The sequence below is a fragment of the Bos grunniens genome, chromosome 2, assembly GCF_055505025.1.
Source record: "Bos grunniens cultivar Pamir isolate PY7600 chromosome 2, Bosgru_T2T1.0, whole genome shotgun sequence".
Classification (NCBI taxonomy): Eukaryota; Metazoa; Chordata; class Mammalia; order Artiodactyla; family Bovidae; genus Bos; species Bos grunniens.
In genome coordinates, this window is record NC_141166.1 from 132,446,590 (window position 1) to 132,459,343 (window position 12,754).

General features: G+C 38.4%; 1 long non-coding RNA gene across 1 annotated transcript; it reads right to left on the bottom strand.

The window, feature by feature from the left end:
• Positions 1–422: 422 nt before the first annotated feature.
• LOC147378780 (uncharacterized) lies at positions 423–4,601 on the bottom strand. The gene is made up of 2 exons (XR_015149275.1): positions 2,425–4,601; positions 423–1,736 (listed from the first exon to the last, which is right to left on the bottom strand). It is a non-coding gene; the product is annotated as an uncharacterized LOC147378780 (long non-coding RNA).
• Between the last annotated feature and the right edge of the window lie 8,153 nt (positions 4,602–12,754).

The following is a 12,754-nucleotide window of genomic DNA, read 5'->3' on the forward strand; positions in this document are numbered from 1 at the left end:
AATGAATTATACACTGAGTGAATTGTATGGTATGTGAATTATATTTGTCAAGCTGTTCCAAACTAAATAAGTAAGTACAATATCTAAAAATCAATTGTATCTGTATAGCAGCAATGAGCAATCAAAAAATGAAATTAAGAAAGTGGTTCTAACTATTCCCATTTGCAACAACATGGATGGACTTGGAGGGTATCATGTGTATTGAAATATGCCAGACAGAGAAAGATAAAAACCGTATGATACAACTTACATGTGGAACCTAAAAATTAAAACTAGTAAATACGACAACAAAAAAGACACACTCACAGATATACAGAGCAAACTAGTGGTTACCACTGAGGAGAGGGAAGAAGAGGCAAGATAGAAGCGGGGGGTTAGGAAACAGAAACTATTATTTATAAAATAAATAAGTTACCAGGATATATTGTACAACACAGGAATATAGCAAGTGTTTTATAAATATAAATTAAGAATAACTTCTAAAATTGTGAATCATAATACAGTATACCTAAAACATATAATATTGTAAATCAACTATACCTAAATAAAAATGATAAAATAAAAAAAATGTTGTCGTTACTGTTCAGTCACTCAGCTGTGTCCAACTTTTTGTGACCCAATGGACTGCAGCAAGCCAGGCTTCCCTGTCCTTCACCATCTCCGGGACCTTGCTCAAACTCATGTTGACTGAGTCGGTGATGCCATCCAACCCATCTCGTCCTCTGTAATCCCCTTCACCTCCTGCGTTCAATCTTTCCCAGCATCAGGGTCTTTTCAAATGAGTCAGTTCTTTGCATCAGATGGCCAAAGTACTGGAGCTTCAGCTTCAGCATCAGTCCTTCTGATGAATATTCAGGACTGATTTCCTTTAGGATGGACTGGTTGGATTTCCTTGTGGTCCAAGGGACTCTCAAGAGTCTTCTCCAACACCACAGTTCAAAAGCATCAATTCTTCAGAACTCAGCCTTCTTTATGGTCCAACTCTTACATCCATACATGACTACTGAAAAAACCATAGCTTTGACTCTATGGACTTTTGTCATAAAAGTAACATCTCTGCTTTTTAATATGCTGTCTAGGTTTGTCACAGCTTTTCTTCCAAAGAACGAGTCTTTTAACTTCATGGCTGCAGTCATCATCTGTGGTGATTTTGGAGCCCAAGAAAATAAAGTCTGTCACTGTTTTTATTGTTTCCCCACCTATTTGCCATGAAGTGATGGGACCGGATGCCATGATCTTCTTCATTTTAATGTTGAGTTTTAAACCAGCTTTTTCACTCTCCTCTTTCACCTTCATCAAGGGGCTCTTTAGTTCCTCTTCACTTTCTGCCATAAGGATGGTGTCATCTGCGTATCTGAGGTTATTGATATTACTCACAGCAATCTTGATTCCAGCTCGTGTTTCATTCAGCTGGCGTTTCTCATGATGTACTCTGCATATAAGTTAAACGAGCAGGGTGACATTATATAGTCTTGATGTACTCCTTTCCCATTTTGGAACCAGTCCTTTTTTCCATGTCTAACTGTTACTTCTTGACCTGCATACAGATTTCTCAGGAGGCAAGTAAGGTGTTCTGAAGAATTTTCCACAGTTTGTTGTGATCCACACAGTCAAAGGCTTTAGCATAGTCAATGAAGCAGAAGTAGAGGTTTTACTGGAATTCTCTTGCCTTTTCTATGATCCGACAGATGTTGGCAATTTGATTTCTGGTTCCTCTGCCTTTTCTACTCCACCATCTTTAAGTCATAAAATAAAAAAATAAAACTAATTGAAGGGGCCTGCCACAAATATTTCTGCTATATGGAACAGATCACATTTTTCCTATACTTACTGATGTCAGCAATTATATGTCAGGGCAGGAAGCTGCAATGATATGAAGTCTCCTATGAAAAGGATTGTATCTTAGACTATAATTTCATCTGAATGTGTTAAATGAGTTGTATAATAAATAGTTAACATTTTTTAAAAAAGCTATTCCATTTATAGTAGCATGAAAAGAATATGTTAGGAATGAGTTTGACAACTGAAAAACTTTTACTCTGAATGTTACAGAACTGAAAGAAATTAAATTAGAACTAAATAAATGGAAAAACAGTCCATGTTCATAGATTGAAAGGCTTAATATGAAGGGGAAAATTTTTCCAAATTTATCTATAGATTCAATACAATACCTATCAAAATCCTAGATGATTTCCTTGTAGAAATTGACAGTCTGTTTCTAAATTCACCTGGGAATTCAAGGGACTCAGGACAGCCAGGACAATCTTAAAAAATAATTGCTAAATGTAGAACTCACACTTTCCAATTTCAAAACTTATTGTAAAGTTTTAGTAAATAAGACACATGTGGTAGTGGCCTAAGGCTAGATCAATGGAATAGACTCAAGTATCAAGAAATAAGCCTTTACAAATACAACTCACTTACCTTTGACATATTTCCAGGACAATTCAAAGAAGTTCGGTTCAGTTCAGCCACTCAGTTGTGTCCATCTCTTTGTGACTGTATGGACTACAGCATGCGAAGCTTCCCAGTCCATCACCAACTTTCAGAGCTTGCTCAAACTCCTGTCCATCGAGACGATGATGCCATTCAACCATATCATCCTCTGTCATCACCTTTTCCTCCTGCCTTCAATCTTTCCCAGCATCAGGGTCATTTCCAATGAGTCAGTTATTCTCATCAGATGACCAAAATATTGGAGCTTCAGCTTCAGTATCTGTCCTTCCAATGAATATTCAGGACTGATTTCCTTTAGGATTGACTGGTTTGATCTTGCAGTCCAAGGGACTCTCAACAGTCTTCTCCAACATCACAGTTCAAAAGCATCAATTCTTCAGAACTCAGCTATCTTTATGGTCCAACTCTTACATCCATACATGACTACTGGAAAAACCATAGCTTTGATACGAACCTTTGTCAGCAAAGTAATGTCTCTGTTTTTTGTCATACTATCTAGGTTTGTCATAGATTTTCTTCCAAAGAGCAAGTGTCTTTTAATTTCATGGCTGCAGTCACCATCGGCAGTGATTTTGCCCAAGAAAATAAAGTCTGTGACTTTTTCCTTTGTTTCCCATCTATTTGCCATGAAGTGATGGGACCAGATGCCATGATCTTATTTGTTTTTTTAATGTTGAGTTTTAAACCAGCATTTTCACTCTCCTCTTTCATCAAGAGGCTTTTTAGTTCCTGTTCACTTTCTGCCATAAGGGTGGTGTCATCTGCATATCTGAGGTTATTGATATTTCTCCCGGCAATCTTGATTCCAGCTTGTGCTTCATCCAGCCCAGTGTTTCTCATGATGTACTCTGCATATAAGTTAAATAACCAGGCTGACAATATATGTCCTTGATATATAAAGGAGTACAATATATGTACTCCTTTCCTAATTATGAACCAGTCTGTTGTTCCATGTCCAGTTCTAACTGTTGCTTCCTGACCTGCATACAGACTTCTCAGGAAGCAAGTAAGGTGGTCTGGTATTCTCACCTCTAAGAATTTTCCACAGTGTGATCACAGTCAAAGGCTTTGGCATAGTCAATAAAGCAGAAGTAGATGTTTTTCTGGAACTCCCTTGCTTTTTCAATGATCCAACAGATGTTGGCAATTTGATTTCTGGTTCCTCTGCCTTTTTTAAATCCAGCTATGTGAACATCTGGAAGTTCTCGGTTCACGTACTGCTGAAGTCTGGCTTGGAGAATTTTGAGCATTACTTTACTAGCGTGTGAGATGAATGCAATTGTGCAGTAGTTTGAACATTCTTTGGCATTGCCTTTCTTTGGGATTGGAATGAAAACTGAACTGTTCCAGTCCTGTGGCCACTGCTGAGTTTTCCAAATTTGCTGGCATACTGAGTGCAGCACTTTCACAGCATCATCTTTTAGGATTTGAAAGAGCTCAACTGGAATTCCATCACCTCTACTAGCTTTGTTCATAGTGATGCTTCCTAAGGATCACTTGACTTTGCATTCCAGGATGTCTGGTTCTAGGTGAGTGATCACAGCCTCTTGGTTATCTGGGTCATGAAGATCTTTTTTGTCTAGTCCTTCTCTGTATTCTTGCCACCTCTTCTAAATATCTTCTGCTTCTGTTAAATCCATACCAAATCCATACCATTTCTGTCCTTTATCGAGCCCATCTTTGCATGAAATGTTCCCTTGGTATCTCTAATTTTCTTGAAGAGATCTCTAGTCTTTCCCATTCTGTTGTTTTCCTCTATTTCTCTGCATTGATCAGCAAGGAAGGCTTTCTTGTCTCTTTTTGTTCTTTGGAACTCTGCATTTAAATGGGTATTCCTTTCCTTTTCTCGTTTGCCTTTCACTTCTTTTCTCAGCTATTTGTAAGCCCTCCTCAGAGAATCATTTTGCCTTTTTGCATTTCTTTTTCTTGGGGATGGTTTTGATTATCATCTCCTGTACAATGTCACAAACCTTTGTCCATAGTTCTTTAGGCACTCTAACAGATCTAATCCCTTGAATCTATGTGTCACTTCCACTGTATAATCATAAGGGATTTGATTTAGGTCATACCTGAATGGTCTAGTGGTTTTCCCTACTTTCTTCAATGTAAGTCTGAATTTGGCAGTAAGGAGTTCATGATCTGAGCCACAGTCAGCTTCCAGCCTTGTTTTTGCTGATTGTATAGAGCCTTCTTCATCTTCAGCTGCAAAGAATATAATCAATCTGATTTTGGTATTGACCATCTGGTGATGTCCACATGTAGTCTTCTCTTATGTTGTTGGAAGAGGGTGTTTGCTATGACCAGTGTCAAAACTCCGTTAGCCTTTGTCCTGCTTCATTTTGTACTCCAAGGCAAACTTGCTTGTTACTCCAGGTTATCTCTTGACTTCCTACTTTTGCATTCCAGTCCCTTATAATGAAAAGGACATCTTTTTGGTGTTAGTTCTAGAAGGTCTTGTAGGTTTTCACAGAACCATTCAACTTTAGCTTCTTCCACATTAGTGGTTGGGACATAGACTTGCATTACTGTGATATTGAATGGTTTGCCTTGGAAACAAACAGAAATCATTCTGTTGTTTTGGAGATTCCACTCAAGTACTGCATTTTGGACTCTTTTGACTGTGAGGGCTAATCCATTTCTTCTAAGGGATTCTTGCCTGCAGTAGTAGATACAATGTCATCTGAATTAAATTCTCCCATTCCAGTCCATTTTAGTTTGCTGATTCCTAAAATGGTGGTTTACTCTTGACATCTCCTGTTCGACCACTTTCAATTTACCTTGATTCATGGACATTGCATTCCAGGTTCCCATGCAATATTGCTCTTTACAGCATCTGACTTCACTTCCATCACCAGTCACATCCACTACTGGGTGTTGTTTTCACTTTGGCTCTGTCTCTTCATTCTTTCTGGAGTTATTTCTCCACTGATCTCCAGTAGCATATTGGGCACCTACTGATCTGTGGAGTTCATCTTTCAGTGTCATATCTTTTTGCCTTTTCATACTGTTCATGGGGTTCTCAAGGCAGGAATACTGAGGTGGTCTGTCATTCCCTTCTCCAGTGGACCATGTTTTGTCAGAACTCTCTAATGGTGAATGAATAGTCTTTTTGGAGGTTGGGGGAGGGATAAATAGGGAGATTGGGATTGACATATGCACACTAACATATAAAATGGATAACTAATTAGGACCTATGGTATAGCATAGGGAATTCTTCTCAATTCTCTGTAATGACCTCTATGGACAGGGAAATAAGGAAAGGAACCTAAGAAAGAGGGAAAGGATTTTCCTGATGGTTCAGTGGTTAAGATTCTGCACTTCCACTGCTGGGGGCACAAGTTTGAACCCTGGTTGGAGAACTAAGGTCCCACATGCCATGTGGTGTGACCAAAACAAACAAAAAAGAGTGGATATAGGTATATAGAGAACTGATTCACTTTAGTGTACAGCAGAAAGTAACACATTACAAATCAATTATACTCCAATAAAAAGTTAAAATATGACAAATAAATCCTCCATAAATTAACCTAAAAAAAAGAAAAGAATAGTCTTTTCAACAAATGGCAGTGGGACAACTGGCTGGGTATGTGCAAAAGAATAAAGTTCGATAAAATCCCTAGAAGAGAATAGAGGCAAAACATTCTCCAACATAAATGGTACCAGTGTTTTCTTAGGTCAGTCTTCGAAAGCAACAGAAATAAAAGCAAAAATAAACCAATAAGATCTAATCAAACTTCTTTGTACAGCAAAAGAAACCATAAACAAAATGAAAAGACAACCTATGGACTAGGAGAAAATATTTGTGAATGAAGCCACTGACAAGGACTTAATTTCCAAAATATACAAACAGCTCATACAATTCAATAATAATAAAAAAAAAACTCTATCAAAAAATGGGCAAAAGACCTAAATAGGCATTTCTCCAAAGCACACATACAGATGGCCATTAGGCGCATAAAAAGATGATCAACATCACTAATTATTGTGTGTGTGCCAAGTCACTTCAGTACTGTCTGACTCTTGGCAACCTTTATGGACTGTAGACCGCCAGGCTCCTCTGTCGGTGTGATTCTCCAGGCAAGAATACTGGAGTGGGTTGCCGTGCCCTCCTCCAGGGGATCTGCCTGACCTGGAGATCAAACCCATATCTCTTATGTCTCCTGTATTGGCAGGCGAGTTCTTTACCATTAGCACCATCTGGGAAGCCCCACTAATTATTAGAGAAATTAACATCAAAACTACAGTGAGGTACCACCTCACACTGCTCAGAATGGCCATCATTACAAAGTCTACAAATAACAAATACTGGAAAGGATGTGGAGGGTGTGGGTGTGTATACTTTTGGGAGAGAATGTAAATTGGTGTAGCCACTATGGATAATAGTATGGAAGTCCTCAAAAAAGTAGAGTCACCATATGATCCTGAAATCCCACTCCTGGGCATACTGGAGGAAACTATAATTCAAAAAGATATATACACTCCAATGTTCACAGCAGCACTGTTTACAAAATCTGAGACCTGGAAATGACCTAGATGTCCACTGACAGATGAATGGATAAAAATGATTTGGTATACATATACAATGGAATGGACTTCTCTGGTGGCTCAGATGGTAAAGAGTCTGTCTGCAGTACAGAAGACCTGAGTTCAATACTTGGGTCAGGAAGATCCCCTGCAGAAGGGAATGGCAATGCACTCCAGTATTCTTGCCAGGAGAATTCCATGGAAAGATGAGCCTGGTGGGTTACAGTCCATGGAGTCGCAAAGGGTCGGTCACAACCGAGCAATTTTCACTCATCCAGTGGCATATTCCTCAGCCCTCAAAAAGAATGAAATAATGTCATTTGCAGCAACATGGACAGACCTAGACATTATCATACTAAGTCAGAAAGAGAAAGCCAAATACCATGTGACATCACTTATATGTGGAATGTAAGATATGACACAAATGAACTTATCTATGAAAGAGAAACAGATTAACAGTCATAGAGAACAGAACTGTGGTTGCCAAGGGGGAGGGGGTTGGAGGAAAAATGAATTGGGAGTTTGGGGATTAGCAGATGCAAATTACTATATACAGTATAATATACAGTATACTTGAATAAACAAGTCCTACAGTATAACACAGGGAACTGTATTCAATATTCTGTGACAGAAATATGAAAAAGAGTATGTATAAATGAATCACTTTCCTCTACAGAAGAAATTAACATATCATTGTAACTTAATTAACATAATACTATAAATCAACTATACTTCAATTTTAAAAAAAGGAATGAAGCTGGACCCCCTACTTCATTTCATACATAAAAATTAACTCCAAACAGATTAAACACCTCAATAGGAGTAATGGTTACAGGCTGCAGGGTTTGTTTGGGGGGCAATGAAAATATTCTAAAACTGATTATGGTGATGCTTGCACAACTCTGTGAATATAGCAAAAGTCACTGTATTTCACACTTCAAGTAGGTGAATTGCATGTTATGTGAGTTTTATCTTAATACACATTTTAAAAAATGAAACCAAAGATTATCACTACTGTTCCCACAGACAAGGAAAGAATAATTAAGGAATACCAAGAACACCTCTATGCCCACAAATTTAATAACTTAGATGCAATGCTCCAATTCCTGGAAAGATAGAAACTACCAAAGCTCACACAAGGAGAGATGATCTGAATAGGCCTATGTCTATTTTAAAAATTGGATCAATAATGAACAAATTCCCCCAAAAGAGAGTATACCAGGGCCAGATGCTTTCACTGCTGAGTTTGACCAAACATTTGAGGAAGAAATTGTATCAATTCTCTGCAATCCTCTCTTGAAAACAGAAGAGAGAGAACATTCCCTAACTCATTCTATTACCAAGACATTGATATAAGACTAAGACGTACAAAAAAGAAGCACAAACCAGTCCTTCTCGTGAACACAGATGCAATGAATTGTTGGCAAATTGAATCTAACTATGTGTAAAAAGAATTATACACCATAACCAAGTGGGATTTATTTCAAGTATGCCAGTTTGGCTGGTTCAATAGTAAAAAATTAATTAATGTAATCTAAGATACCAACATGATAAAGAAGATAACTCATATGATCATATTAGTGATGCAGAAAAGAATGACAAAATCCAACATTCATTTTATAACTGAAAACTTTCAGCAAACTAGGAACAGGGAATAACTTCAACCTGATAAAGAACATCTACTAAAAAACCCTACAGCTAATTTTATACTTAGTGGTGAGAAACTGGACCTTTACCCTATGACTGAGAACAAGGCAAGCATATCCCCTTTTACCACTCCTACTCAAGACCTCACTGGAAGACCTCCTGGAAGGAGGGCATGGCAACCCATCCAGTATTCTTGTCTAGAGAATCCCCATGAACAGAGGAGCCTGGAAGGTTCATAGGGTCACAGAGTTGGACATGACTGAAGCGAACTAGCATAGCACAGCAGAGTATAAGGAAATAAAAACTATACAAACAGAGAAAGAAGAAATAAAGCTGTATTTGTTCAGAGACAGAATCACTGTTTATGTAGAAAGTTCTGAAGAATCAACAAAAAAAATCTGTGAACATAGCAACATCACAGCACACAAGGTTGCTGCTACTGCTAAGTCGCTTCAGTCGTGTCCGACTCTGTGTGACCCCATAGACGACAGCCCACCAGGCTCCCCCGTCCCTGGGATTCTCCAGGCAATAACACTGGAGTGGGTTGCCATTTCCTTCTCTAATGCATGAAAGTGAAAAGTGAAAGTGAAAGTGAAGTCGCTCAATCGTGTCTGACTCTTAGCAATCCCATGGACTGCAGCCTTCCAGGCTCCTCCATCCATGGGATTTTCCAGGCAAGAGTACTGGAGTGAGGTGCCATTGCCTTCTCCGGCACACAAGGTTAAAAGTAGATAAATGTGGATTGCTCTCGCACATACCACCAGAGAACAATTAAAATCTGAAACAGAGAATTCCCTGGAGGCCAAATGTTTAGGACTCTGTGCTTTTACTGCCAAGGGCCTGGGTTCAATCCTAAGCTGGGGAACTAACATCCCACAAGCCATCCCACTGACATCCCACAAGTGTGGCATAGCCCCCCCCACAAAAAAAAAAGTGAAATAAAAAATACAGCACCATTTACAAAAGCACACACACAAATGAAATACTTAGGTATAAATCTAATGAAATATGTACAGGCTGTACATGAGGAAAACTACAAAAGTGATTAAAGAAATCAAAGATCTAAATAAATGAGGAGATAGTCCAAGTTCACGGACCAGAACATTCAACATTATTAAGACAGCAATTCCTTCCCAACTTGATCTATAGAGTCATGTAATACTAGTCACAATTTCAGCAAGCTTTTTGTAGGTATTAACAGATTCTAAGGTTTATACGAAAAGACAAAAGACCTAGAATAGCCAATGCGATACTGAAGAACAAAGTTGGAGAACTGATATTTCCCACTTTAAAACTAACTGTAAAGCTACAGTAATCAAAACAGAGTGGCACTGGCAAAGGAACAGACACGTAGGCCAATGGGACCGAATACAGAACCCAGGAAAAACCTCCACAGTTACAGTCAACTGACCTCTGGCAAAGGAACAGGGGCAATTTAATTAAGAACAGTCTTTTCAAGAAATGGTTATGGAACAATTGGACATCCACGTGCACCCCCCCATACCCAAACCAAAACACTCCACACAGATCTTACAAATTTCACAAAAATTATCTCAAAATGGATCATGATAGCCTAAATGTAAAACACAAAACTATAAAACTACTATATCAAAACACAGGAGAAAATCTAGGTGACTGTGGGTTTGGCGATGAGTCTAGATATAACCCAAAAGCACAATTCATAAAAGAAAAAACTGATGTTGTACAGCATTAACATTAAAAACTGCTCTTCAAAAGGTACTATTAAGTAAATGGCAACATAAGCCACAGACAGGGAGAAAATACTTGCAAAACACTTACCTGAAAGAGGACTGGTATCCAAAATACACAAAAAAACCCCTTAAAATTCCATCAGAAAACAAAGAAGCTAGTTAAAATACAGGTAAAGATGTGAACAAATACTTCATCAAAAATGATATAAAGGTGGAAAATGAGCGTTTGAAAAAAATGCTCAACATCATGTCACGAGAGATCACTACACACCTGTTCGAATGGCTAAAATGCAAACAGTGACAACACTAAACGTTGGTGAGGATGTGAAACAACAGCAACTCTTACTCTGCTGCTGGGAATGTAAAGTGGTACAGCTCCTTCAGAAGATAGTTTGGCAGTTTCTTATAAAACTAAACATAGTTTTACTTTATGACCCAGCAATCACATTTCTAGGTTTTTACCCAACTGATCTGAACACTTATTTTCACATGAGAACCTGAATTTGAATGCTCACAGCAGCTTTACTCGTAATAGTCAAGAGCTTGAAGCACCAAGACGTCCTTCAGTGGGGTAACAGGTAAACAGACTGTGGCCTAGTCACACAGCAAACAACTCAGGATACACTTAGCAGATGGAAGAACCTCCAATTATGTTGATCAAAATAGCCAGATACAAATAAGTACATGCTGTATGATACCATTTACATGAAGTTCAAGAACAGACAAAACCAATATATGACAAGGGGCAGCAGATCAGTGTTTACCTTGGGGGTTGGGGGTGGGTGCAGAAGTGCATGGACTACAAAGGAGCACTCTTTCTACAGTTATACAGTAATGCCATGGCTCTTTATTTGGATCTTCGCCATGGTTTAATGTATGTGTCAAAATACACAAAACTGTAAATTTAAGATGCGGGTATTTAACTCTCTGTAATTATACCACAACAAAGTTGATTATTTTGGAGTAAAAGTTAAGATGGTTATTTTAGAGGGAAGAAGAGGGCTGTGATTGGGATACAGCAGTTTGTGACTAGCAAACTTATATTTCTTACCCTGGGGGATCATTTCAAAGTTGTTGATCTTACAAGGCTATATATTTGTTTCCCGTACTTTTATCTATGCTGTCAAAGTGAAAATGAAGTCGCTCAGTCGTGTCCGACTCTTTGCGACCCCATGGACTGCAGCCTACCAGGCTCCTCCATCCATGGGATTTTCCAGGCAAGAATACTGGAGTGCATTGCCATTTCCTTGTCCAGGGAATCTTCCAGACCCAGGGATCGAACCCAGGTCTCCTGCATTGTAGGCAGACACTTTACTGTCAGCCACCAGGGAGAATTTTATAATAAAAAAGTACATCCTTTCAAAGGTGTCCCTTTCATCACAGGTTAGGTTGGACTATATAACCTCTAAAGTAACTTTAAACTCTCAAACTGTGACTTTTAATTACTATGATTAAAAAAATAAGGTATTCTCTAGTTAAAGATCTTTTGTAATACTCAGGTTTAAAAAAATAATATGATAAACTTGTGAGTAATAGTTTTCTGGACCATGAGCCACTGGGTGTCTGGACTTATCAGCACCATCTCTTGGTCATAAATCCCTGGAAAATACAACTAAGATAAAATCACCAGTTAAGTTGTATACCAAAATTTGTTCATACATCTGTAATAATGAAAATCTAACAACCTGAATGTCTTTCTACAGATGGACAGAGAAGCAACTTGTGGAAGGAATATACATATTCAGATGACAAAATGCTTGCCCTTTAGCAATAAAAAGCAACGAACTATTGAAATAAGCAATAGGAGTAAATTTCAGCATAAATTTCCACCATACTAAGTAAAAGAAGCCAGACTCCCTCCCTCAAAAAATAATGTATGATTTCACTCATATAAAATCACAGAAAATGCACACTAGAATGGCAGAAAGCAGATTAGTGTTTGCCTGGAGAGGGGTGGATGGCAGGTAGGGGTGAGAGGCAAGATGTCACAGAGGCACAAGAAAACTTTTGGGTCTGATTTCTTCCCTCTCTTGACTGTGGTAAATGTTTCATAGGTATTTACATAGACTAAATCTTATCAAGTTGTATCCTTTAAGGTGCTTAGTATGTCAATCGGTGCTCCATAAAGCTGTTTTTAAGTAAGTGTATACACAGATGATTCACTCCCTCCTCCATCCCTTTCCACCTTCTGATCACAGTCCTCATCAGGTGAGGGAAGACAGAAAACACCACTGTTCTCACCTGCCCTGACATCAAAGCTTGCACTGACAAGCTTCCTTTGACCAGGGTTATCGAAGTATTGAAGTTTTGTTTAAAGAGAAGTAACATTCCAGCCATGAAATTAAAAGACGCTTATTCCTTGGAAGGGAAGTTACGACCAATCTAGATAGCATATTCAAAAGCAGAGACATTAC